This window comes from Manis pentadactyla, chromosome 2 (assembly GCF_030020395.1).
Source record: "Manis pentadactyla isolate mManPen7 chromosome 2, mManPen7.hap1, whole genome shotgun sequence".
Classification (NCBI taxonomy): Eukaryota; Metazoa; Chordata; class Mammalia; order Pholidota; family Manidae; genus Manis; species Manis pentadactyla.
In genome coordinates, this window is record NC_080020.1 from 233,937,903 (window position 1) to 233,964,330 (window position 26,428).

Sequence of the window (26,428 nt, forward strand, 5' to 3'; positions counted from 1 at the left end):
CCCGGCTGCAGGAGCCCCCTGAGGACAGAGCCCACGATCTGTTCACACGGCAGCCGGCAGCCCCGGGGCCAGCCTGGGGACCACCTGACCCTGCTCACTCATCCACTCTCTTCCCAGCAGTTTCCAAAGTCTTCAAGCCTCAACTCAGGGGCGAGCTGAGCTTCCGTGGGTCAATGAGCAGGTTGTGCAACCTCAGCTTGTCTGCACCCTTCCAGGCCTTGCCTCTGCCTGTGAGGGCAAGGGCCTCCCTCGTGGCTGCTGGACCTTGTCCCCTCTCTCTGGCACAGCTGTCGGTGCGACAGGAAAGACCCCCAAGAACCAACATTTCGGTCGCCAGGTGCTTGATGCTGATCCATGCTCTGCCAGCTTGTGCCTGAGATTCACCCTGGCTCTTAGGGTTGAGGTGACAGTGGGAGGGCCGGTGGGCAGGGGCAGGTTAAGGCCAGAATGATCAAAAAGGCCGGAGCTGCCTTCGAGGAAGCACTCAAATCCCTCTGCACCGACTCGCGGCGTTTGGCTGGTCCTGGCAGTCGCCTTGCCGGGGAGCCGCCTGGTCCGACGGCTCCTTCACTCTTCCCGGCGCCCTTCACCCCCTCCCTCCTTTCCCACCGGGAGAAACTGCCAGCCACCGGCCTGGGAAGCATCAGCGAGCCTCACGCGGCCTGTCGCACCCTCGTGGGCACATCCTTTCTTTCTGCCTCCGGCTCAGTTTCTTCTGGGGCTGCTGGGCTCTGGCAGCCCCTCCGGCCTCCGCCACTGGCTCCCCTGGCCTGGGAGGCAGAGCTTCTGTCCTCGCTTTACCCCCTGGCGTCTGTCCTTGTGCTTCCCGGAGGCTCTTCTTTACGGGGAAGCACTGAAAACTCCACTTGTGTAGTTAGTCTGGATTTGGCCTGTCAGTAAAGCGCCTGACACGGGGCACGTTGGTCTGCGACAACCTTCCTTCCACGCCAGCTTCTCTGCCGTGTTTCCCGCACGCTGCCGAGTATCGCCGTGCTTAACCGCAGTTACAGTTGTATCGCCCTGTCTAACTCTACCCCGAGGTATAAACAGGGCTCATTGACCTGTCCTGCAGCTCGTGGGTGTTTGCTGAGCTGCTGAGCGCCCCTGCGGGCGGCTCTCGGAGCTCAGGGACGATTGTGCAGGGCATCAGGGCTGGCTGGGGGGGGATACGCTGAGCCTAATGAAGGGATGCCGGACTGTCTGCCCCAGAGAGAGTGTGTAAACCGCCACGTGTGTAAGACTGCTGTCTCTCCCGTATGGCGGGTGGGTGACTGACTCCAACTCCCTGCCCTCCTCCAGGCGACTGGCCAGCTTCCCGGCTGGCGCTGTCAGGCTGGGCGTGTGGCTTGCCCTCAGCGGGGTGAGTGGGATGCCCAGGGGTCCAGGCCTCAGGAGGACTGCGTGTGCCATCAGTGCTGAGAGCTGCCGATCCCAGTGTCCCTCCTCGGCTGGGTCTCCCCATGAGAAGACCCGTAGCGGGCGGCCAGGCAGCACGGGAGGGAAGCAGCAAGGGTCCCGGGAGCTCTGGCTCAGGGTCATTTACCGCTGCACCGACCGTGACCCACGCTCGCCACCGCTGGGTCTGGCCGGAGCTCAGCACTTCACGTGGTGGTTTTAATTTGTTTTTCTAAATTGGTAACGGAGTTTTTCCCCCTTTTCTGCCTACCCCGGATTTTGCTCAGTTTCCCATTGTGCTGTTCAGGTTTCTTGTCAGGCGCTTTTTGAAGTCCAGATGCTGCTCTTTAGCTGGGTCTGGGGTCACAGATGTCTTGTCCCCCTTTACACACTGTCTCTTCATTTGCTTTAAACAGCACAGTTCTTCACTTTGATGTCGTTAGACGTATCACTTTCTTTCTCTCTGGTTTGTATTGTTTACATCTTTTTATAAGAGATCCTTTTTTTACCCCTGGACCATGATGAAGTTCTCCTGTATTTTCATCACACGTGTGTACTATGTTGCTTTTCACTTGGAGGTCATTGGTACATCTGGGATTTGTTTTTGTGTAAGGTATAAAGTAGGGCCCAAATTTCTCTTTTTTCCTCAATGCATGAGCAGTTACTTGGCCGTATTTATTGAGTGGCCCACCGTTTCCCTACTGACCTTTATGTTACTTCCGTCCTTACCAAGTCCTTCTCTGTCTTCCACACAGGTTACGTGTCCAGCTCTGGGCCGTGGGTGTCCTGGACGGCTCCCACCCCAGCCCCACAGCTTTGGTGAAGAGGCTTTCTGGCGTGCTCTGCCGTCCTGCAGGCTGCACCCTCCCTCCTGCCCACCTCCTCCCCCTGCCTTCCCTTCTTTTCATGTGCACATATTCTTGGTGCTTCCTGGCTCCTTAATCCTCTATATAAATTTTAGAATTAGCTCATCAAGTTCTATGAAAGGTTCCATAGGATCTTGATAGGAATTGCAATGAACTTACTGATTTAGAAATGAGTGCAGTGTCCCCTCTTATATGTACCTTACACATAAGTGTGCATTGTCAGAGATAAACAAGGCCAGCTGCCAGTTAAGGTGGGAGGGACAGACTTCAGTCTGTGGCACAGGACTGCAGCAGGCACAGAGCTCAGCACGAACTGAACTCAACACCCGTTTGCACAGAGGTGACGGGAGTTCCAAAGGGAGAATGGGGGTGGTGGTGAGCAGGGCCGGTGGAGTCAGGGGCATAAAAATCAGACAAGCTGGAAGGGAGGGGTCCACGTGAGGCCTCTAGGGGTTTGCAGAGTGGTGCTCACAAAGCCAGGCGCCTGCCCCCCCATCCGCAGAGACCCTGGCGTGGCTGCACCCAGGTGGCTCTTCTGCCGTATCTCGCAGGCACGTCAAGTGGGTGGGGTCACCCTAGGTCACTGTCTCGAGCTGCTAGAAGCTCTGCATTTGTTCACGGGTTTACCAGCCAAGGCTGAGGCCTGGCTGGAGTTTGGTCAAGGGGTGTCTTTGTCAATATATATGCATATTTATATTTATGTTTACTCTTAGGTTTTTCAATAAGGCTGTATAATTTACGCCATAATGGCCTTGAAATTTGTATTACATTTCTTACTACTGATCTCATCTCTTTTGCTATTTAAATAGCATCTTTTCATTTCCTACTTTTAGAGAAATTTAAAAGCTGCAGGCAATCTACTAGAATAGCACAACGGACTCACACCCGCTCCTCACCCAGGTTCACCAGTTGTTGGCATCTGGTCACACAGGCCCTGTCTGTGTATACATATGTGCATATATACATATATACTTCTTTTGCCAACATCATGCCACTTCAGTTCAGCTTATATTAGCTGAGGAAAACATGAACACAACCTAATTATCGCACTCAGGAAATTCAACACCGATTCAGCCGTGTTATCCAATACGCAGTCCACGCCCAAGTGCCGCAGCGCCCAACTGTGGTACCCGCCGCGGTCCCGCTTGTCTGTCTCAGGAGCCCGTCCGGGACCACACTTTGCCCTGAGCTGTCACGTGACCTTAGTCTTCCTCAGCCCGGCTGTTCCGAGACTCTGCTGAGTATCTGGCTTGCCGTCAGGCCTTTGATAGGGGGTGTGCGCCTTCCATGTCTCGCGGGAGGGCACGTGGTGTCAGCAACCCGTTCCTGGGGTGTGACGCCCGACCACTTGGTTGAGGTGTATTTGTCAGGTTTCTCCTCTGTAAAGGTGTCTTTTCTGCTTTGCAATTAAAAAGCCATTTGAGACCAAATATCCTGTTCTTCCCAGAGTCCTTCACCCAGTGGTTGTAGCCTCTATTGCCAAACCTTTTTGAATTATTCCTGTGCAGGAGTCAAAATAGGGCTTTTCTGTTTCCATTGTTTTCTTCTTGTTCACGGGTGGATTTCTTCTCTCTCGAAGGCCTCCTTCCCCACTCCCAAATAATTTTAGCATCAGAGTAGATTCACTCCAAAGAATTACAGTCCACTCTCTCGTTATTCATTTTGTTGTTCAAATTATCCCGAATTCAGCCAATGGGACCCTCTTGAAGCTGGCTTCTGGGTCCTTTGTGTCCCAAACAGTGTTTGATAAGTAGCTGGATCTCGTGGACACTGCGGTTTCCTGTCTGTTGCTGTGGAATCGATCGTCCTGGCGAACTTGCTGAGCTCCTCCGTTAGTTCCAATGTGTCATCTGGAAAGTCTTTTCATTTTCCTATGATCATAATCATTCCCTATGTGTAGTGACAGTTTAATTACCTTCGTTCCAATGATCTTTTCATTTCTCTTGTTGTTGAGGGGCTAGACCCTCCGACATGAGGCTGATCCTGCATGAGAAAAACCTCTGCATGTCTTCTCCCTGGCTTTGGGGTCCCCGTTAAATGTGGCATCTGGTCTGGGTCCCCTGTGCTCTCCTTCTCCCTGTAGGAATGTCTCTTTCACCTGCTTTTTAATCACTGAGGTTTTTGTTATTTTAGATCCCTAACGGGTTTTGAATTTTATTGAACAATTTGTTCTGCCTTTATTAGATGGTTACACATTTTTTCTCCTCTACTGTATTAATGTGGCCAATTACAATAACAATTTTTGAATGGAACCATGCCTGTGTCATTGGTATAAACCTTGTGTGATATTTTTAATATGTTCTGTGCTTAGTTTGACAACATTTTATTTAGCCTTTGGCATTTGAACATGAGATTGGCTTATATTTTTCCTGTGTCACATTTCTTTTTCTTTCATTATCTCGTGTCTGCATTCACCTGCATTTTGGCAGTTAGTGTGTCTGCTCTTGAGTGGACGGCCAAGCGCACCTGCACCCCCAGGGTCTGCTCTGTGTGTGGCACGTGGGGGGGGAGTGGCATGCATTTCCTGCGTGGCTGTGGTTCCATGGGTGTGTCCAGGGCTTCGTGGGGCTGGCAGCTGCAGTGCTGAGCCCCTCCGGGGCAGGTCCGTACCACATGGAGGCCACACGGGAGAGGGGGAGGAGTTGGGGGGCATCAGGCCTTGGCCCTTGGGGGTCACCTGGCCCAGAGCCTCACAGCCTGGACCCCGAGGGCCCCATCTTGGCCCACGCTCCTCTCCTGGAGCCCTCATCCCACGTCCCCTCTGTGCCTGTCAGAGCCTCTGCCATGTGCTACGCTCCTGGGTCCTGGTTTCAGCTGCGTTGGGGGGGTGTTCTGAGGGCCTCGCTGGGGGGAAGAGCTTTGTGGAGGGGTGTTGATACTCTCCCGCTGGGTCTTTTCTACAGAGGCAGGCATGTCTTGCCCTCTGAGGAGTAATCCCTGCCCAAGGCCGCCCAACATTGCCATCTGAACGCCACTCGGGGAAGCACTTCCTTATTATGCAGGGAGAGCATTTGCTTTCTCAACCCTGAGCCGTGGGCTGTACTCACAAGGCTGGGCTGCACGCCTGGCTCCTTGGGATGCTGGGCTTCCCCGGCAGTGGGAGGGAGTGCAAGGGGAGGCACACAAGTGTGTGAGAGTGTGTATGTCCTCATTGTGAGCACATGTGTGCATGTGCATGAGTGTGCATATAACACACGTGTGCACATGCCAATATGGGCACAACTGAGTGTGTATGTGTGAGCACTGCGTGCCTGTGTGTGTGTATATATGTGAGTGTGCACGAGAGGGAGCACTGTGTGGTGTGCACATATGTGTGTGTGTGGCAGTGGCGGGAGTCAGAGGCAAGCCTGCCCTGTGGTCTTCCCTGGTGGCACCCGTGCCTGCACCCACTCCCCAGCTTGCTTGCCGTCCTGGACCCACCCTGCTCCCAGTCCATGCCTTTGCCATGCTGTTCTCTGGGTCTGCACAGCCTCTCCGCTCCCACTCTTCTGCCAGCTGAAATCCTCCTCTGTCTTCAAGATGCAGATGAAATGCCTTCTTCTCCCTGATGTATCCCAGCCAGGATAAACATTTCTTCCCTTTTAAGACTTAGCACGTCTGCCTTGAATTATACATGTGTGCAGTGGAGGGCTCCTTTAGGATAAGGATTATGACTTATTTATCTTCGCATTTCCCTGTAACTCTCTCCACCCCAGTACCTGAGGCAGCATCTGGCATGTCAAAGATGCTCGATAATTATTTATTCAGCCGGACACTAGCTGCTCCTCCTCTGTGTGTTTAGTGAGATTGTTCGCTTCAGGGCTAAGCGATGTGATCCTTTGGTGAGGCCTGGGAGCTGCCAGCCTTACACCCCAAGGCTGGAATTGTCACCCCTTCATCAGCTGCCTTCCTGCCTCCCACCTTGAGCTGGCCTCTCTGTACCCCTCCCTGCACTTGGGGGCCCTGACGTGGGCTCCTGTGCACCCAGCCTCCGTCAGCTCACAGTGCACGCACGCGGGCTCTCACAGGCTGGCAGTGCCTCAGAGTGCTTCTCCAGGACCCGGGTGCTGAGACCGCGTCAGCTGCATTCTCATGCCCATCACACCTTTGGGAGAACCAGCGGAGGGGCTTGAGAAAGGATTCCTACACCTCACCGTGCCTTGCATTATCCCAAGGGGGGCTGGAAGTTTTCAAAACAAAGTTAATTGCAATTTATGGTAATCACACACACTATTTGATGCTGCGTTACACTTTGAGTCTAAGATGAATGTTGCAAAAATCGAAGTGTCAGAACTCTAAGGTGGAGACTCAGAATGATGGAGTCATTCTCCCCTGAAAAGGAAAAAGCCTCCCGAGGCGCTGTGACTCTAGGCCCCTGAGGGTCCACTGCACCCACATGCTGAGCAAAACCCCATCTAGGAGGTCATGCGCTGCGCCGCCTCTGCCGCCTTTCTGAGCCACGTATCCTCAGCTCTTAGGCTGGCTGCTCTGAAATCCCAATGTTTAATTGACATATTACAATGACTGTGTTCAATCATATTTATATTTAGTACCTATAGTATGCCAGGTTTCTGGAAATACTGGTTCTATGGACAGTTTATACAGCACCCAAAGACATAGACCCAACTTCCTTTTCTGCAGGACTGCCTTTGCCCTGCCTGCCCACCCACCTGCAGGCAGCAGGTGGCCCAGAGCTGCTGGCCCCGCGGAACCTCTGTCACGGCCACCTGCATCCCACTTTGTTTTCATCAGTGCCTGGCGACAGCTCCCTGAGAGATGCCAGGCAGCCTCACTGTCCCCAAGTTATTGGCGAGGAAAGGGAAGGTCAGCGGGTGGCGTGACTCCTGATACGCACTGCTGGCCTGGGTGCATCGGCTCGACCCCAGTCTCTGACTGAGTGGAGAGTGTCCCGTGCGTCCCTCCTGCTGCAAGTCCCTTGTGTGACTTAAGCCAAACGCTGGAACTCATGAGCCCCCACACCCAGCTGCCACTCGCCCCATTCCTTGGGCTCTAGATGTGTGCAGCGCCTGCCCGCCACGCCCCAAGGACTTCCTTTGCGCCGGCTGGCGACGGCCCTGCCCGCTATGAGCGCCGGTGCTGGCAACATTCTCGCACAGCCTTTCATGTCACAGGCCCGGTTTTAGGATTGTCGTCGCATGTCCTTTGCCTCCTGTTCTGGATTGTGAGTTCCTTCAAGGTCGGGTGAGCCTCTAACCTACTGTCCCAATCAAGACACTTTGGGAGTGAATGGCAGTACCTCTGGTCATGAGTCCAGAGCAGGCCAGCCATGGGGACACCCTGCTTCAGGGGAGGGCATGTCCAGGTCACCTCTGGACTTCTCGTAGTTCTTGCAGCACTGCTTGGGACATTGTGACTTATGTTTGTCGTAAAATATTTGTTGAGTAAGTGAAGGAAGTGACACATTGTTGTCACTAGGAGGATGTGTTTTAAATGTGTGCTCCTTTAGGACAAGATGGGATTGTGGCAATTATTGTGGCAATCATGAGACATCCATGGCCGACAGGGGGATGATGAGGGGGTGTCCATCTCCGTGCTGTGAGCATGGACATGAGAACTTACTGGTCTCTTGTCATCCACGGGGCAAATCAGCAGATTGTCAGGTGTTAGCACCAGGGTTGGGGGGCCAGAGGAGTCTCCTAGCCAAAGACACCATTTTCTGATAAGGAAACTATGCCCGGAGATAGGATGAAGACCTCAGACCTCCTGGCTCCTAAACAAGTACATATCCCGATAAAACTGTCCAATAAGAAGATAAATTTAGTCGTGGTCTAATATAACGGGCCCATTGATGGGCACAGTGCTGAATCACTGCCGTGCCCTACAGCCTGAGCTAGGGAACCCCTCTGCCCTTAGCACAGAGAGAAGGCGGGCAGCCAGAGAGCACTACCTGTCATCATGTGTGCAGTGTAACAGCATAAATTATTCCAGTTAATTTCTGAATCACGGAGCTCTTGACCATAATCAGTTTTCCTGGAGAATGTCGTGTATATGTGTGCATTTGCCTGTGTGTGTGTGCATTGCCTCCATACAGAACTGAAACTACTGTGAACTTTTATTTATCTTAGCAATGTTCTGGGTGATTTGTCCTCTATTTTTGATCAAAATACTTGCACCCTTGACAGGTCTTCTGACTGTATCAGCCCAGACACACTGTGACTCACTTCTAACCCAGCACAGCTTGACTAGGAGCCACAGGTCCCTGTTGGGTTAGTCAGTAAGTAGCATAGATCAAGTTGAGCTGTTTTTCCTCTGTGTGAGGAAGGGATGTGCATGACAGGAGCTGACCTGCAGCTTGGTTCCCTGGCAGATGGTGCCGGAGGAGAGGGGCGGGGGCTTCCATGCTCTTCTTCCCGGGCACTGCTTCTCCTCTACATGGTCAGGTGCAAAGGTGGGCAGGTGATGGCCTTAGTCCTCAACTTCACCCATTGCCAACCCACCTACAGATCCAGGTACTTCCAGTCCTAGGAATGCTGTCCAGCTGGGAAACCACACTTACCAAGTGTCTAATCCATGTAGGGTTCTGTAGTAGGGTTGGCAGGGAAAGATTCGAAGCTAATGGGTTATGGCATCTCTTCCCAAGAGGATCTTACTAGAGGAGTTGGAGACAGGAAAGATACATCTTTTGTTAAACTATAAAAGTAACACAGGGAATTCAAGTTGAAGATGATGGAAAGAAGATAAATCTTAGAATTCCTGTCCCAACACCAAGCGAAATATGTAAAAGTAAAACCCAAAATTGCAAAAGTATTCACTGGCAGCAATGAAATATTCAATCTCACTCATAAATTTTAGAATGTGTGGCCAAGTAAAGGAGTAGACCTTCTCACGCAGTGAGCGCCGAGCCCAACTGTGCCTGCCCTCCATCCCCACCCTGAGGTAGTACAAGGAAAAGGGGTGCAGCTGTAAAGTACTGGAATTTCACTCCATCCCCAGTTTGCAGAAAAGCCACCTGTGGGTGTGAGCAGTGTTCCAGCAGACTGATATGAATACTGGCCTAGATATCTTCACACATTCTGAATCCTAAGTCAGATAAATAAAGACAAATGTACAAAGAACACTGTTACGATATTAAGGACAAAGAATCTTAAAATATCAGAGAGAGAGACAGGGAACACCAGATAACCTACAAAGGAGTAAAAACTAAGCTATTCCCTCATTATCAACAACAGGTGATGGAAGGCAATGTATCAATATCTTCAAATAACTGAGAACACATAACAATTTAAAATGCTGCACATACTGAACTAGTTTCAAAGTGATGCAACATAAAGGCATTTTCAGATACACAGAAGGTCCTTGCTGAAAGGACTGTTAAAGGATGTATTTCAGCAAGAAGAAAACCAAACCTAGTTGGGAAAAATTGTCAGAAAGAAGCAATAGGGATTAAGTAGGTAGGTTAATGGTTTGGGCAGGAAATTGGAATAGATACTTTTTCAAAATTTTGAAGTATGTATTGAGTGTACTAAACAATAGTAACATGGAATTTTGGGTAGGGATTTTACAGGAAAATAATGGACTTAAGTTTTTCTCTTATTTAGAGGGAATGTATGAAGTTTCACCACCTTTATATTTTGTTTAAAAAAATGCAAAAGGTATGCAAGTTAGAAAATACAAAGGTAATTACTAACGTAACAGAATGGGCTATCAACTTCCATGCAAGTACAGGAATAATGGAGATTGAAAGACAGTGATTCATAGAACAAAAGACAGAAAAGGAGAAAGCAAATATGTTTTAGAAGAGTAAATGGGAAACAGGATAATGTGAAAGAAATACAGCAATATCACAGTAACTGGAAATATAAAATTTACTTAACATTTTGTCTAAAAGACAGAGACCTGATATTGAGAAGATCTGTTATATGCAATTTATGAGACATGCTTAAAACACAATGATTAAATACATATAGATGAATATTATGCAAAAATACCAGGGAAATATTTATGGAGACAAAATTAATACAGCTATTTAATATGGAAATACATTTTTAGGGAAAATTATGGATAAAATGGATCATAAAAGAAACTGTCTCAGTAACTTACTACAATTACTGTACAAGCTTGTACACCTAACTTTATAGTCTTAGAAAATATATGATGAAAGACAAAAGAATTACAGGTAGAAACTGAAAAATCCATAATCAGAGTGGGAATGATTACCAAGTATCTCTCAGGAACTGATAGATGTTGACAAAAAGTGAAGTAATGCATTTAAATAATACAATTAATCTTCATTTGATGCACACACATATGCAAGCAACTAGAGAATGTACACGTTCATTGACAAATTGAAGATTTAAAAAAAATATATTTGTAATTGGGCCACAAAGGAATTCTCAGTGAATCTGAAGAAATTACATAATCGTGACTATCTTTGCTGATAATTGTATAACTATAGATAAAAAGAAAAGAAAAACTATTGATGCCCCCCATACCACAAATGGAAAACACACTTACATTTGTTAAATAATTATAGTATTCATGGCATGATTACATTTACATAAATTACACGTGTGTGCACATATGTGTGCCTAAGGACACATGAAGTACATTCATGAAAGATAATTAACAGTAACAAATGGTCATTTCCAAGTGGTGAAGTAGTTTCTTTTTTCTACATTCTTAATTTTTTATTCATTCATTCTTTTTCCATTGAATATGGTTAATTTATGGAATTTTTATTGTGAAAATAATTCTAAATATTTACATTTAAAAAAATAAAGTTGAAATATTCATTGAACAACAGTGAATGTACTAAGCAGCAAAATAACTAAGGGAGGCTCAAAGCCTTAAATATACATATAAAGAAATGACTTTCAAATAACCTATTTGGTTAAGGGAAGTAGAAAATGAACACTTGAATGATTCCAAATAAAGTGTAAGGGAGAACCTGACAAATATAAAAGCAAAATTAAAATAAAAAACAAAGGGTCACTGTAGAGGTGGCTTAAAAAATTAGTTCTTCCAAAAATTAGAATAAAGACACTGATGATTGAAGGGAGGGAATGTGCACATGCCCACGTGAGAAACACGACACGGACAAGCTGCACCACGCGCCCCACGGAGGCCGCACGGGGAGAGGACGCCCGGGCCTCCTTGGCTTTACACGGCCCCCCACGTGTGGGTCTTGGTTCCCGCGGCCGGTGGCGGTGGGGCCCCCGCGCAGTGCGCATCAGCGCCGGTCGACCTCGAGTGCAGACGGCGGCCCAGGACTCCCGTCCGCTCGCTGTCAGGGGCACAGAGCTGTGCATCCTGTCCGCCTGTCTCCGGGACATGGCGGGGGTGTGGGGAGAACTGCTACATACCTTTCCTGAGGAACTGGTCGGTACAATTATTGCTCGAGTTTATTTGTTTAAATCCGAATACTTGATTAGAACAAAGCTCAGGATTGGCACACAGCCCCTTTCTTCATTGTCCTTACGTGTAAATCCAGTAGGTTAAGATCCCCTAGTCTCCAAATTCTAACCTCCTTGTCTTCTGATTGGGTATTATGAGCACAGCTAATGTGTGAGGAAATCGTGAAGCAAGGAGAGGAAAAATCCAGGTTCTGAAGCAAACTCATCTTCAAACATCCTGGCCAGCCATCTAATCTATCCTCATGAACGCTAGTCCCGGGAGATAACTAGCACATGAATATTTTAAGGATTTCAGTCTACTATTGATCTGCGGCCTGTCAGTACCCAACCAGTGAATTTAATTTGATGGTAAAAAATAAGGAGTTGGGAGCAAATCCAGTCAGTAGGTTTGGGCAGAGTAGGGCGGCTGCCTTCCAGTTAGAGAGCGTGGCCCCCCTGCCCCCCGACCTGCTGGTGGGGGCTGGGGGGTGGGGAGGTGGGGGCGTGAGGCTGCCTCCCAGCTGCCGCCTGGTTCCATGGGGGGCGCCTCCCCCTGTGCTGTTTTTCTTTCCCTAAAATGATGGGATGGGTTGTTTGTGCACAAAGAAACCTGAACCGAGAGCTGACCGCTCGCAGGCTGAGTGGGAGTCACCGATCCCCAACAGCTTGTCCCCTAAGCTGTTTTTCTTTGCTGCCCCTGGAAGCTCTGCCTGAACAGGGTGGGGACTCTGGGCTCTGCAGAGTTAAGCTCCGAGGGAGGCCTGCGCAGCTACATCAGCAGGCAGGTGGGCTGCAGGGCCTCTGATTCCTCTTTGATCTCTGCTATTCATTCTTCGGTTTCTGCCTCGGTTATTTTTTTAAGTTTGACAACATCAATAAGAACAAAAATTCTATTTGACTAAATGTTGCACCATTCCAAATTTCCTATTGTTCTCTTTTTTTTCAAACCCGGGATGGCTGTTATGACATCAATCCCTAGAGCCAGGTGGGGTTTTTAGCAAAGAACCCCACATCCATTTGAATGACAGGACTCTCTCTCGGCAAAATGGTATCAAATTCCCATTTAAAGAAATCAGAATACTTCTGCATGAAAAACAACTTTTATGCTTACAGAAGCATTGCTCATAAATATAAAGGCTGCTCCTCCAAACTCTGACTTGAAAGAGGTAAACTGATAAATATATGTATTTTCCTATAAGGGCGAGAAGAGTCCAGCTGTGGGAAAGAACCTGCCAACGGGGAAGGCACTTTCTGCGGCAAACAGCTCGCCTCTCAGGTGGATGGAATCGTAGGCGGCTGGGCAATCCCCGCCCCAGTGGGCACACCTGTGCGGCCCCTCCCTGTGTGTGGGGGAGGCACCTGTGTGCACGGTGAGCCAGCCACTTCCTGGACTAGGTCACGTCTGAGGAGCCGCGTCTCACTGCACGGCAGCCTTACTCTGCAGGACTCTGTCCCCAGCTGCCTGTGAACTGCCCATGCAGGGGCCGTGGGCCGGTCCCCAAGAGCCACCACCTCCAGGAAACGGGACTGTTCCCGGTTCACAGCCGCAAGGAGGTGAATTCTTTCATCAGCCCGAGGGAGCTTGGAGGTGGGACTGTCCCCAGGTGGCCATTAGGTGAAGACCCTGCCGGTGGAAGCCTGGCTTCAGCCTCCTAAGGCCCTGAGCAGAGGGCCCAGCTAAAACAGGCCCCTGGCCCACGGGAGCTGCGAGAGAACCACAGGTGGTCGTGTACGTGGCTTCCCCGTGGTCTTTGCTATGCAGCAGTGGGAGCTCACACACCACCCAATGGCTCGAAAATAAGGAAGCTGTCCCTTGGACTTTAAAAACTTGTGTTTAATATACTATATCAACCTCATTCACCACTAAATAAGCCTTATGTGTGCTCACCTGTGGTCCCTGCGGTCAGGGGTCAGGACCTAGTACCTGATTCCCTGGGCCTTACTCACCTTAGGGGAACCCGGGGACACATCTCGTCTTATCTCACACAAGCAGTGTGGTTTGGGGCGGTGTCAGCAACTCCCGGCATCCATCCCGCCCGTGGACAGGCGCTCCTGGTGCCCGAGGCTTCAGAGGCCTGCCGTGCTCCTGCCCTACCTGCCTCCTCCGCCCTCCCCATCCTGATGCCAAGCTTTCTCCTGGCCTGCCTAGTTCTGCTGAGTTGTGGCAACCACATGGGTTCTCGCAGGGACGGGGGAGCCGCGGAAGGAAAGCAGGTAAGAAAACGCCTCTGGCGTCTGTTAGACGAGAGAAGCGGTGAGTGCTGTCCACCTGGGAAAATGGTGACCTTCTTGGCACTGTTGTCATTACACTGTCAACATAATTTTGCACCTTCCATCAAGAATAGTAGTGGTTTCCAGGCTGCCTGGAGGATGGGGCCAGGTAAGCAGCTCCCCACATGCCCCCATGTGACCCAGTTCCCAACATCATCTGGGAGGGGATGCTGTCAGGTCTGTCACCCTTCAGACCCGCCTCTTCAGGTGCTCCCAGCCGCTTGTCCATGTCTGTGTCCAGGGGGCTTTTCCCCAGTGTCTGGGGGCACCTGGGAGCTGGCATCCACCTCCATGTGCCCTCGCCATCAGCGGGGGTCTCAGTGCCAGCGTGTCCCTTGGGATAAAGTCCCCACGGGGGCCCTTCCTGGCTCTGAATCCTGGTCCCCCAGCTCCTGAGACAGGTTCTAAGCAAACCTTTTGGTCAGCTTCTCTCATCTGAAAGCAGGGCTAAGGATGCCCCGCAGCTGTGGAGGCCCGGTGAGCCGCGTGCCAGCGAGGGCTTTTCACCTGGCAGGTCGTCGGGTCCAGCAACTATGTGGCTCCTTGTCTGCACACTGCTGCCGGAGTCTGCACATTCTGTGTTTGCTGAGAGCTTTGGCTCTGCCCTTTGATTTTTAAGGAGGAAATAGACAATTATTCTCCCCCAAGGGATTTTCTTTCTCTTGGCTTCTGTGCTCATCAGCATTACCAAGACTGTGAAGGATTTTTAACAGTGGAGTTGAAATTCTCAGGATGTTAAAGAACACATTGTAAGGCCGAGTTCTGACGCTGTTAACGTCCTTGTCATGTACGGTGGTCATTCATTGTGGTTGCTGTAGGTTCAGGCCAATGGCTCTGGTTTCCTGGAGGGGCGGTGGTGGCGAGCTTCTCAGCCGGCCCTCCCTGCTGCCCCTGCATGTCAACTGGAGGCCTCCCAGGGGCTCTTCTCCTTGGCTTTCCTTTACCTGAGATTGGACTAAGGCAAGGGGACAGATTGGGGGTCCTTGCTGCGTCTGAAAGGAATTTCATTTTCTCCTCTGTAGGAATGAAAAATGTCTTAAAATAGCACAGTCCCGCATGTCCAATCACACAGCGGCTGTGGAGCCGGGTGCGGTGGGTGGTAGAGCCCAGAGCCCCTCGCCACCCCCACTCAGGTCCCCCCAGCCCACCTGCACCTGGAATCCTGATTAGCTGCAGGGCGCCTGGGGCCCCGCCGGCTCATGACAGCCAGCAGGCATCCTGAGGAAGCATTTCACCACTGTTCCTACAATTAAAGCAAAGTGGGTTGCCAAAAGGGGAGAAATCAGGTTGCTAATATGCTAAGTTCATTGTGTGATTAGGAAATTTCACTTCCTATCATGCATTTTTGAAGAAATGATTGACAAACCTTGGTGTTTGCAAGAACGATGTGGCTGCTGCTTTGGAGCATGGCCGGGCTCTGCGAGGTCACCACGGAAGTCTGCTCCCTTTGCCAGACAAGGACACATGGCTCACCTGGAGGTCCTCCGAGGAAGATCGTGTTTTCTGGCAGGGGTTGGCGAGCATGGGTGGTGCGGGCAAGCAGGGGTCTCCTGCCAACGCACATCCCTGTCCCAGGCTGACTGCTGGTCTCTGTCTCCCAGGCTAGGATGTGCCAGCCGGTCAGGAACTCACTGGGTGCTGTGTTTATTTGGCTGCTGTGGTCACTGGCTGTGGAACACACATGCCTGGTGGTTGACCTGGCTTTGCAGATGACCGTGGGACATGCCGACCAGGGCTAGCTGGGCAGCAGCTGTGTCTTCTCTGTTGGCCGGGCAGTGCCTACTGAGGCCTGGGATGAGTGGGGCTGCGAGAGGCAGGCTTAAGGGCATGAGTGCTGGAGCCCGGCACTGGCGCCCGAGCGAGTTCTGGCCTTGTTGCCACCTCTTCCTGCTTTATGAAGCTGGGAGAGTCAACCTCCTAATCTTTCTCTGTGAAATGGGCATAAAAATGCTGCACATTTCATGGATTTATGGTGAAAGGCTAAATGATGGGGACTGCGAGGCACTTCGGATGACTGACAACAGGAAAGCAGGTGTTACTGCTTAGCCTCCGCGGGCCCTGCCTGTGAGGGGTGCCCAGGGCACACAGAGAATTGGGGGCAGGATTTATTTGTAGGGCTCTGCTTTATCCCAAGGTGAGGGTTGGGGTGTTTTCCTGCCCCCACCCCCGCCCTGGGAATCGCTTTCTTTCCGTACAGACCAAATCAGGAGTTCAGGCAAACAGCGGAGTTCGTGGAGCAGCTGGCATGGCGGCCGGTTGGCCAGCTGGACCCACAGGCCTCCGCCCCCCTGACTGACCCCCGGCACAGGGACAGAGGGTGCCCCGGTGTCTGAGGGGCTCCCACGAGGGACCTGGGCCAGGTCGGCCGGCCTTCCCGGGTGGCTCACCGTGACCGGGACACACCAGCGGGAGCGGGTGACTCCGCATTTCCGGTGGTTCTGAGGGTTGAATGGTGTCTCTGGGGGCTACTCAGGCAGTGCCTTCTCTCTCCACATGTCCCAGTACAAGCTCCCCAGCCACTGGGCTGTTTGATGGGGGTGGTTAGTAAAGACAGAAAAACAAGGAAGCGAGAAACCCTGGCGACGCTCGGCCCGGATGGAGCCAGTGGGGGCTGCTGGTCACTGAGGCCCAGGGTGGCCTGTCTGGCAGAGGCCCCAGACCGAGGCTGAGCTGGCCTTCGGGTACACGTCGTGGGCACCCAGGGCTTCTTCGCTAAAGTCAACGAGGGAAGGGTCGCCCAAGTGGGCACAGCCTGGGAGGAGGTCAGGATCTGCCCCAGATGTTGCTCCCTGAGGTCTGGTGTTGACGGGTCACGGGGTCGTGGGACACAGGGTGCTCCTGGGGGTTCTTGGCCCCGAGACCCCTTGCCCTGAATCCACAGTGCCGTGCCACTTCCTGTTTTGTGAGACAACTCATTTCTATTCTACAGCCAAATATATACTAATGAGTATAGTATGGATATAGTATAATTTATTCAGCATTCAGGGTGTTTTTAGGTTTTTATTTTTACTTTTTTCTCATAAACAGCTCCACATTTGGTGTCTACACCCGTATCTCTATGTCTGGATATAGACATACAGACACATATCCATATGCACATGGCTCCTTATGTTGGGCTTTGGCGGACAGGCAGATGCCACCGGGTGAGATGGCCAGGTCGAGGCTGTGGCATGTCAGTGTAGGGGTTTCGTGGGGCCACTTCCCAAGGTGGCACTCTGACTGCGTTCATTTGCCTGCCTCCTCACCACTGCTGGAATCATTAGTCTTAAAACAGTTTGGTCCATCTGATGATGAACACCTGTCTCCTCTCTTGACTCCTGGAGGAGGGGAGGTCTTCCCACAAGGTCCCGTTGCTCAGGGGCACGTCCCCTGTCCTTTTCCCATTTCTCCTTCAGGGTTGGGTTCCACTATCAATCTTTGTTTTTTCCATTTTTCCACTTTCATAGGTATATCTTAGGATATAACTGTTTGTAGAAAAGGAATATTACCATTCAAGTAGAAAACTACTCTTCAGCAAAAGTTTTGCATTTTCCTGTAGTGTGAACTGAAGGTCTGCATTGAAGGCATGTGGAGTCTGGGCCAGGTTGCTATTTAATACAATTAAAATTAAAGTGTTTTGGTTCATTCTACTATGTTTGGTAAATATGTGGGTGTTGGAAAGGGTGAAGAATATTTTGAAGGTAATTGTTTCAACTAATAGCATTTAATTATAAACACAACTACGGATCTTTGCTGTGAACAGTTTTATAGAGTGAAACTTCATTTTGGTTTTAGAATGACATATTGTTCATGCCCATAATTATATTTCTCAGAACTGACTCTTGTGAATCTTTATGCTTTTTAAGGGACTACCTATGCAGATCATTTAGGCAATGATATTGAAACGGTGCATATTAAGTGGCCGTGACTGATTTAAATAAAGCCGAGCTGGCTGTGTTGCTGGCTCTTGTCTGTATAACATACCTGAGCGAGGCCAGTTGCACGCAGTCCCTTGCAGAATGTCCCACTTGCCACCTGGTTAGCCGGACCTGGTCATCTGGAGCCTGGACAGCCAGCTTGCTGTGGTGGGTCTTTGGCTTTTCGTATTTTGGGAGAAAATAAATCAGAGTGTTCTTCTTGGCAGGTGATGATATTCTCAAGTTTCCTTCTCAATATGCAGAAAGAAAAGAATTGTTAAGTCAGTCCTTTGGGAATGGAGTTCCTTTTGTCATTTTTTCTTCATGAGTGCTCCTTGCTCTGACAGAAAATTGCTCATTAATCCCCACGGAATGAGCGTTTTCCAGTGCAGCCACTCAAGTGTACTAGAGCCATGGAACACGGCTACAGGCCCTGGCTGCCATTAATTGCTTGCTGTGGCTTCTATTAGGCCTTGTGTCCCCACAGAGGATGCCAAGTCCCTGCTGACCACCGGTGCTCGTCTGTTTGCTTTTTTTTTTGCCAAATGGGGAATGGTGCCTTCTGAGCACAGAGAGGCCAAAGTGCAAGATGGCCGTGCCTGGAGGGGATTTATCGTCCCTTCGTGCTGGAGCAAGGGCGTCCATTTGTCAGTGCTGGACAGAGACGACAGCAGCTGGGGGGATGAGACGTGTGCTGAGCTGTGTTACCCCTCTGAGTATTGGTGAGCGGAGCGGAGGCCCAGGAAGGGGGAGGTAGGCATGCGCCTGTGGGCAGAGGTGGCCACATCTGAGGACAAGGAAGAAAGGTGGGGGGCCCCTGGGGCAGGAGGACAGGCAGCGGGCCTGTGTGGGGAGACTCTTCCCCCTTCCCCACTGGCTGTGGTTTGGAGCGGGGTCTCGCAAAAGTGGGAAGTCCCAGAGGGCAAATTTTGAAGGACCCTATTTCTGGGAAATGGGTGAAGGCCTAGCGGCGTGAAATAAAGTCTATCTAACAATAGGAATGTAAGAAATTTTCTTAGCACCTGTTTTCTGGAAAAGCTAAACAACTCCTAGCCCGTGACTCGGGACCCAATGCAGCGATTACATGTGCCAACCTCCCCAGGCGGTGGCGAGGCCTGGCCGGGGGTTAGGTGGCTCTGTTCCAGAAGCCCGGACACGGCACTCCTGCATTCTGGACTCACTTGCCTTTTCTGTAAATAGGAGAATAGAATCTACCTCACAGGACTGTTATGAATATCAAACAGCATCATACAAAGGAAGTGTTTTGCACATCGGAACGGTATAAACAAAGGTGGGGCCCTAATGGGCTCTGCAGAAGGTGGCCTGGGTCCCGGAGGCACACTGACCCATCGGCTTCTCTCTCTTACGATCTAGCGTTCAGTCCCCAGTTCGGGAATCACACGTAGCTGTGGGACTTGCCCACTGGCCCCAGCACCCCGTCTGGGCTCTGCTCCTAGAAGAGGCGACCCCCGCCCATCCCGCGGATCTCCTGGTGCTTAGTGGGGTTCTTACATTGCCCCAAGTAACTCAGAGGGTTCTCACGTGTACAAATTCAGCTCTGGTTACCTGCCCCTCCCTAGCTCCTTTCCTTCCAATATTATTATGTCACTATTTGTAGTTAAATTGCAATTAGTGTTTATATCATTAAACCATATAAATATTGTTCTTTGTAGAACTAAGAAGTGCACTATGATTACATGTGTTTTTTTAAATCTCCAGTGAATGCATCATTTTTTTTTACTTGCAGTTTTTCAAATGAACATCCTTATTTTTTCCAGATGCTTTATCATATGATTTACTATATTATTCATCTGTACAAATATGGTTCTCTGTAGGACCAAGTACTGTACCAAGATTATATTCTGTTAAAGATTTTTCCCCCTGATATGAACGTTTGTATCACTTCCCCCTTGTTTGATTTTCTGAACAGACACCCCTTACTTCTCTCCCCAGCGACAGTCCCAGGCCCTCCGATCTCTCCAGCTGACTGTCTTTGGGGCTGTTGTATGTCATCCTGGGCTTCTGTGCGCTGCCCTCTGACTGCAGAGATTTGCTGGAGCTCCTCGATTCAGTCCCTGGATGTTCTGGGTCATCCTCTCCGGCAGTGCCTGGACAAATGCCCCGTCACAGGCTGCCCTCTGCCTTCTTCCACATCTCAAAATGTCTAGCTTGCTACCTGGGTTGGTAGCTTGGGTAGGATAATTCTTTTAGAATTTTTAATTATGCATTTGCTTTTAAAAAGTATGATCTCATTGTAAATCTAAGAAATCCTGTCTCATTCTGATTCTCATTCTTTCGGATGCAGCAGGGGTGCCTACTCCACCTGTCCCATTTTCTCTGGAATTCTTTGAAGACTTTTTTATCTCTGATGCTCTGATATCAATTACTAATCAATTAAGCTGATTAATTTCATTGTAGACTCTTCTTAATCTTGTGTGGGCATTCATCTGGCCCATTCTTTTGGTTTATATTTTTGGAATATGGGAACTTTCTGGAATTTATTTTCCATAACTTCCTCTTGATTTCTCTCCCTCTGTTTTTAGAAATCTTCTGGTTGGTTGGGTGGAAGGCTCTCCTAGATTACTTGCTTAAACTTCTAATATGTTCTCACATAATTCCATCTTTTTGGCTTTTTGTCCTACTTTCTGAGCAATTTCTTCAATTTTATCTTTCAACCACTTACTTAGTTTTCACGTTTTGCTGTCCTTTTTAAGTTTCTAAGTTTCTTTTCCTGATCTCAAGTGTTCCAACGTTGTTTTACACATGAAATACTGAGTTATAACACTGAAGACATTAATATACTTTTGAGGTTTTCTTCTGTTTCTCTACATTGTGTTTCCACCCTTATGCTTTTCATTTTTTTCTATTTTTTTTGTTAGAGACTTATCTTAAAGTCTAGAGTGCCATGTCTTCATCCATCCATCATCTCTGTCCACCATCTATATATGTATGTACTTGTTATCCATCCATCCATCTGTCCACCCACCCATCCATCATCTATCTACCTACCTATCCACTACCTACCTACCTGGTAGTGTACTGGGAGTTCTCTGTGTATAAAGCTTGGTATAAACCCCTTTACCCTCAATGTTCTATTGTCGTTATTTGGTCTCAGGAATCCAGAGTGAACTTGCCTGAGGACAGTCCCCCCAGACGAAGCTGGCTGGCCCCAGGTGGGCACAAGGAGTGGGACAGCCTACAAGCATCATGGGGAGCAGGGGTCACCCCATCACGAGAGACTGAATGTTCATGGTTGGTGATTACCCTGGGAGATTGCTCAATATCAAGAGGTAGAGATTTTATTTTCCCCTGAACCTATTCATTTTTCCAGAGGGAACAGGTAGTCATCTACCTGGGGGGTAAGATGGGTAAGTTCTGGGTATGTAGCCATCTTATTTACAGACTGTCGGTTCTCCAGTGTAGCCCTGCAAAGCCCTCACCCCACCTTGTACACACTATGCCCACTTTGGGCTATTCCCCTTCAGATTCTACAGAAAGTGAGCATCTAGGCTCCTAGTCAATAGTCAATGTCAAATTGCTACTTTGGGTTATGGTGGGGAGGTTTGGGTTTCCAGCCAAGTCCCTGGTTGTCACCTAAGCTTTGGTGTAGGAGTGTCCCGTTTGAGTCCTGACCTTCGCCAGGTGTCTATAGGGAGAGTGGGCTTTGTTCTTCCAGCGTCCTTTGCAAATGCTTCATTCTGTGGCTGCTTCCCTGTTAAACCACCCTTCTCCATGCTACCTGCCTGTCAATGTCAGTTGAAATCACTTGTCTGCTGATATTCCTCTTTCCCATTTGCCTCTCAGGATTTATACCTCTTTGGCCTTGAACTTTCTGGAGGAGAGGTCACAGGAGGGAGAAGATATGAATTCTCAGTCCTTTAAATCTAACTGAAGTCCCAAAGACTTCTTTTTGCACAGAAGTTGTTGAATGATGGGTTTCAGCTGAAAGAGCTTATGGGAAATTGAGGACAGAACAAGTGTGAGGTTTGGAGGCTTGAGCTTTTATCTCTGACAGAAAAGTAAATCCTACCTTAATCGGATACAAATGCACTAGGACTGGCCCCCAGATCAAGCCAGGAGAAACTAGTTGGCCCCCAAGAGAAATAAGATGCGGGCTAAGAACTGGAGCAAATCCAAGTGGGTGACGTCGCAGGGCCACCACCAGCAGCCGTTGCTGGAGCTGCTGAGAAGCGGAGGTGCAGGCTGCTCTGATGGCACCTGGGCGTTTCACATGGCTGCACGTGGACGGGGATGCCTCGCTGTCTTCGGCTTGAGCACAGGAGGTCGTTTTACTGATCACGTGGGCTGCAAGGCTCAGCGGGGTGTTGTGAGAGCCGTCAGAGTGTAAGCTGTGGTCTCAGAAGCTTACAGATCAGTGGGTAAGGAGTTGTAGAATCTGAAGATACGGTGAAGGCTTCAAGGTGGGCACACCCCGACATAGCCGGTGGGCAGGGGGCCCTGTTTCCCAACATGCTCCCAGGGCACACTTGTACCCAGAGATACCCCACAACAAAGGATCCCAAAGTCGAGTAAGTTCGGGAGCACTGCACGGTACACATCCCGACATTTGTAAGGATGGGACACTTTGGGAACTTCCACAGCAAAGTCCCCATCGAACTTGAATGCAGCACTTCTGAAACCCATTTGGTTTTTCCCATCCTCCTGCCTGACCACGTCCCCGTCCTGCATGAATCCCACTCAGATCCGGGCCTGTGCTCCGCCTCCCACACCACCTCCCTCGTGCTTGCTTGTGGGCTGCCCCACTCCTTGTGCCCGCCTGGGAACAGATGGCTTCATCTGGGGGGACTGTCCTCAGGCAGGTTCACTGGATTCCTGAGACCGAATGACGACCATAGAACGTTGAGGGTAAAAGGGTTTATACCGAGCTTTATTCTCACGGTGGCAGGTGGGGCGCTGGAATCACGTCTGCTCCTGGGTGGTCTGCACGAGCAAGCGCTTCTCCGTCTCTGCCTCTGGTGGTGTGCTGGACGGAGCTCTTTGTACAGTGACACTGACAGGAATGGCCTGTCGCCTTATGGGCGTGGGAGCAGTGGCCCGGCGGAGGGCCAGTTAGCTCACCAAGCAGAGTCGGGTCTGGGAGGATCCTGGCCATGGGAACTGCTGGTTCCCTGCACGTCCTGAGGCGGGCGCCGTGACCTGGCCCCGCTCTCCATGTGTGCACCGTGGGCGCCTGTTCAGGGCCTGTGGGTCGTGACTCAGGCCACGTGGACCATTTGCTGACAAACACTGGGTGTTCACGTTGTTGCCGTTATGAGCCCCAATGATCAGTTCTTATTTATAGCAAAACACGTGGAGTTACCCGGGCCCTGGTAGCGACTTTGTAAACTTAAATAGGTTTAATTTTTTCCTCTATAACAGAAAGCATTTCTTTCTTTTATTAACTAGTTCTCATTTGTCATGAAAAATTCTCTTTCAAGTGCTTTGCTGTGAGAGGCTGAAAATTAAGGGAAGTGTGGAGGTAGGAAAAGAAGCTAGTATGGAAATTCTTAAACTGTGCGTTCGTGTCTCCGTATGTAAGCTCTTTGCACTCTCCTCATGGTGCAGCTAGCGGGATGTCAAACAGCTCAGTAACTTTCAGTGATGAGATTCTAAAAGAAAGGAAAGAATATTAATGTAGCAACTTGGCTATTAGTGCCCTATGGTCGTTGTGTTTAGAGTGTGCATGTTAATGAAAATCAGAGCACATTTTCATTGGATTGCCAGGATATGGCTGTCCCAAAGCACGGCTGAGCGTTACACAGGTGAGGCGGCCAGTGGACCGCATCCTAAAGGGAGGGCTGGGCCCTTCCTGGGGCCCGTGGGCTTTGCTTTGAGTCACTTAGTGGTAGGACTCGGTGACAGACCAGAAAGGGCCGGGTGTATTTCGTGGAGGAGGCTGACAGCCTGTACTTACCCATTGGATGTATATGCACAGCTTCCTAACTGTTCATTTAGCTGACAGTCTGGGAAATGTCAGCGTTCTAATTAACTCCAGCCAGAGAAGGTTGTGCTGCAGCTTGAGGTCCCTGTGACTGAGGCGGCTGTAATTACCGCCCCTCCCGCTCAGCACTGAGGTGGGAGAGGGTCGAAGAGGAGGCATCTCCAGAGCCTCCTGCAGAGGCGCGTCCTCTTCACAGGGCAGGAGATTTTTGTTCTGTGTCCATAGTCTGAGGGCTGTGCACAAAGCAGATGCCCAGATGCTCATCACAACCTTGCTCACATCCCCGAACCAGGCCCTTCGTGCTTTTGTTAGAGTAAAAATGAATTGCACATCATCCTTGGATTTTACAGATATTGCTTTATTAAGGGGTTCTGAGGAGCTGAAGGTTGTTACGCTAAATCCAATTGATTTTTTTTCTCATACTCATGAATTGTATTGATAGGTGCATCCGTATTTATATTCACCTTAAAAATAAACTGGTAAATGCTATGTCTAAGATCAGGTGATCAAAATGAGAGGGGTAAGGATACAGCTCAGACGCTAGATATTTTATATAGATGCTAATATACCAGAATAAAATTCCCTTGAGAAGTGAATTCAGCAAATCAAGGTAGAATCACCTAGCGAGTTCAGGAACTGTGGAGATGCCGGGGACAACAAGACAAACTGGACACTGCCCGGGCCCTTCAGGAGATGCGCCGGTGGGGAAACCACTGGTGCCCAAGGCATGAGGGTGTCCAGGTAAGAGGTCCGACGGCGGGGGAGGTCATCTGATCGGGAAAGCCGGGGATCCCGAGGGGAGCGACCGTTGAGTTGGTCTCTCTGCGGGAGGATGACGTTAATGATGGAAGAACTGGGGCCGAGCAGGCCCACGTGGCACCCCTGGGCAACAGCCGCGCGGCCCGTGCGCAGGGCCTGAGAGGAGCGGGGGCCGCGGGGAGGGCGAGGGCAGGTCATCGGGGCCCCAGTGCCGAGGTCGGTAGCCCGTCAGTTTTGGCGATGGTGGTGCAGGTAGGGAAGCACTCAGGGGTCTGCAGAGGAAGCGCGTGGACTCACCTCTGCTCAGGCGGCAGCCCGGCCGCGCCGCAGAGTCTGGGGGTCCCGGCAGCTCCCCGCACGCGGGGCTGTGCTCGGTTCCCTCCAGGGTGGGTGAGCGCGGGGGGCGGGGCTGCCCAGGCTCAGTTCATGATGGAGACACCCCGAAGGCAGACGCCCGGGCAGCACCCAGGAAGGCACCCTCGGGAGGACCGTGACGCGACGATTCTGGTTCCGAAAGTGAGTGAAGGGCTTCGCGTCCCCCACGGGGCTGGGGGCTTCCGGCGAGGGGCCTCCCACTGCTGGGGTGGGCTGAGTGCGGAGCGGAGTGTGTCCCCCGCCCGGGGCTGGGCGCGCGCCCAGGGCTCGGGCGTCGGGAGCTGCCCCGGGACCACGTGGGCGTGTGCCCGGGAGGGCGGCTCCGGGTGAGGTCAGCGTTTGAGTCCTGGACGCAGGAAAGTGGGCGGCCCTCCGGTGCGAGCGGCCTCGTCCCATCCGCTGTCCGCTGGGGCCTCAGCAGAGCAGGAGGAGGAGGCGGGGAGGACCGGCCCTCTGCCTGCCGGTGTGAGGTGCGCCGTCAGCTCTCCTGCGTCACCAGCCTGACGTCATAGAGCCCAGACCTCTCAGCCTCCGTGCACGCGCGGGGCGGTTCCTTGCGGGAACTCTCGTCCTGCGCACCCCCCCCCCCCCCCACTGGTTCTGCTCCTCTGGGGAACCCAGACTGAGGCAGGATCATTAATTTCCCATTTAAAAATGTTAATGACTTTACTGCTTTTATATAAATTATGCACTTTATGAAAACAATCAGGTAACATAGATGAGAACAGAAATGAGAGCCAAAAACATTCCTTAATACCCTAAAATATTGTTCTAAGGCTAAGAAAAATATTGTGAAACATTCAGGAAATGATTGAAGTTATTACATTTTTAAGTCTGTTTTAATTTTAGACGTTACTGACTTCTGACTATGCAAGATGGGAGAACGGGTCCTCTCACAGGCCTCGGCAGATCCCCTCCTCTCCTCCCGTTCTTGTATTCATAACGTTATTGTTTTAGCTTGTTAGGGTTTCTGACATTTGCAGACTTTCCAGAGTTTAATATATTAGTAGATGTCACAATAACAACATAAATTTATAGTCTTTTATGAGTTTTTTAAGGATTTTACAGAAGTAATTTCATCTCCATTTTCAGGGCACTTTTTTTTCTGGATTTACTTCTTTTTATTGCATTTCAGAGACAAGATATGCCTATGAGCTGATAAGCTTAATTTTACATTTAATTTATGAATATAGGACTGTACTGTATGATTACTATGTGATACATACATGTTTCCTCTGAGACCTGTACCTAAGTGTCCCATATGGTTTCTTAGATAATTTGGTAAGATCATTAACTTTTCCATTCTACTCCCATCATTTCTGGGAGTGCAGGTTGCCCCCGGTAAGTGTATCCACTCAGGTTTTGGGGGACTTTGTAGCTGTTTGGGAAGAAATACCACCAGCAAATGCTGACTGTGGGCCATGACTTACTAGTAGTGAAACTGCTGTTCTTACTGGAGGTCATCAATGACCACCCCCAGAATTTTACTTGTTGACTTTAGTAAAAATACTAAAATTTATGACAAAATACTTGTCAATGACATAATTGGTCTACACAGATTATTTCTAAGTCTCATGACTGTCTTGAAGGTTG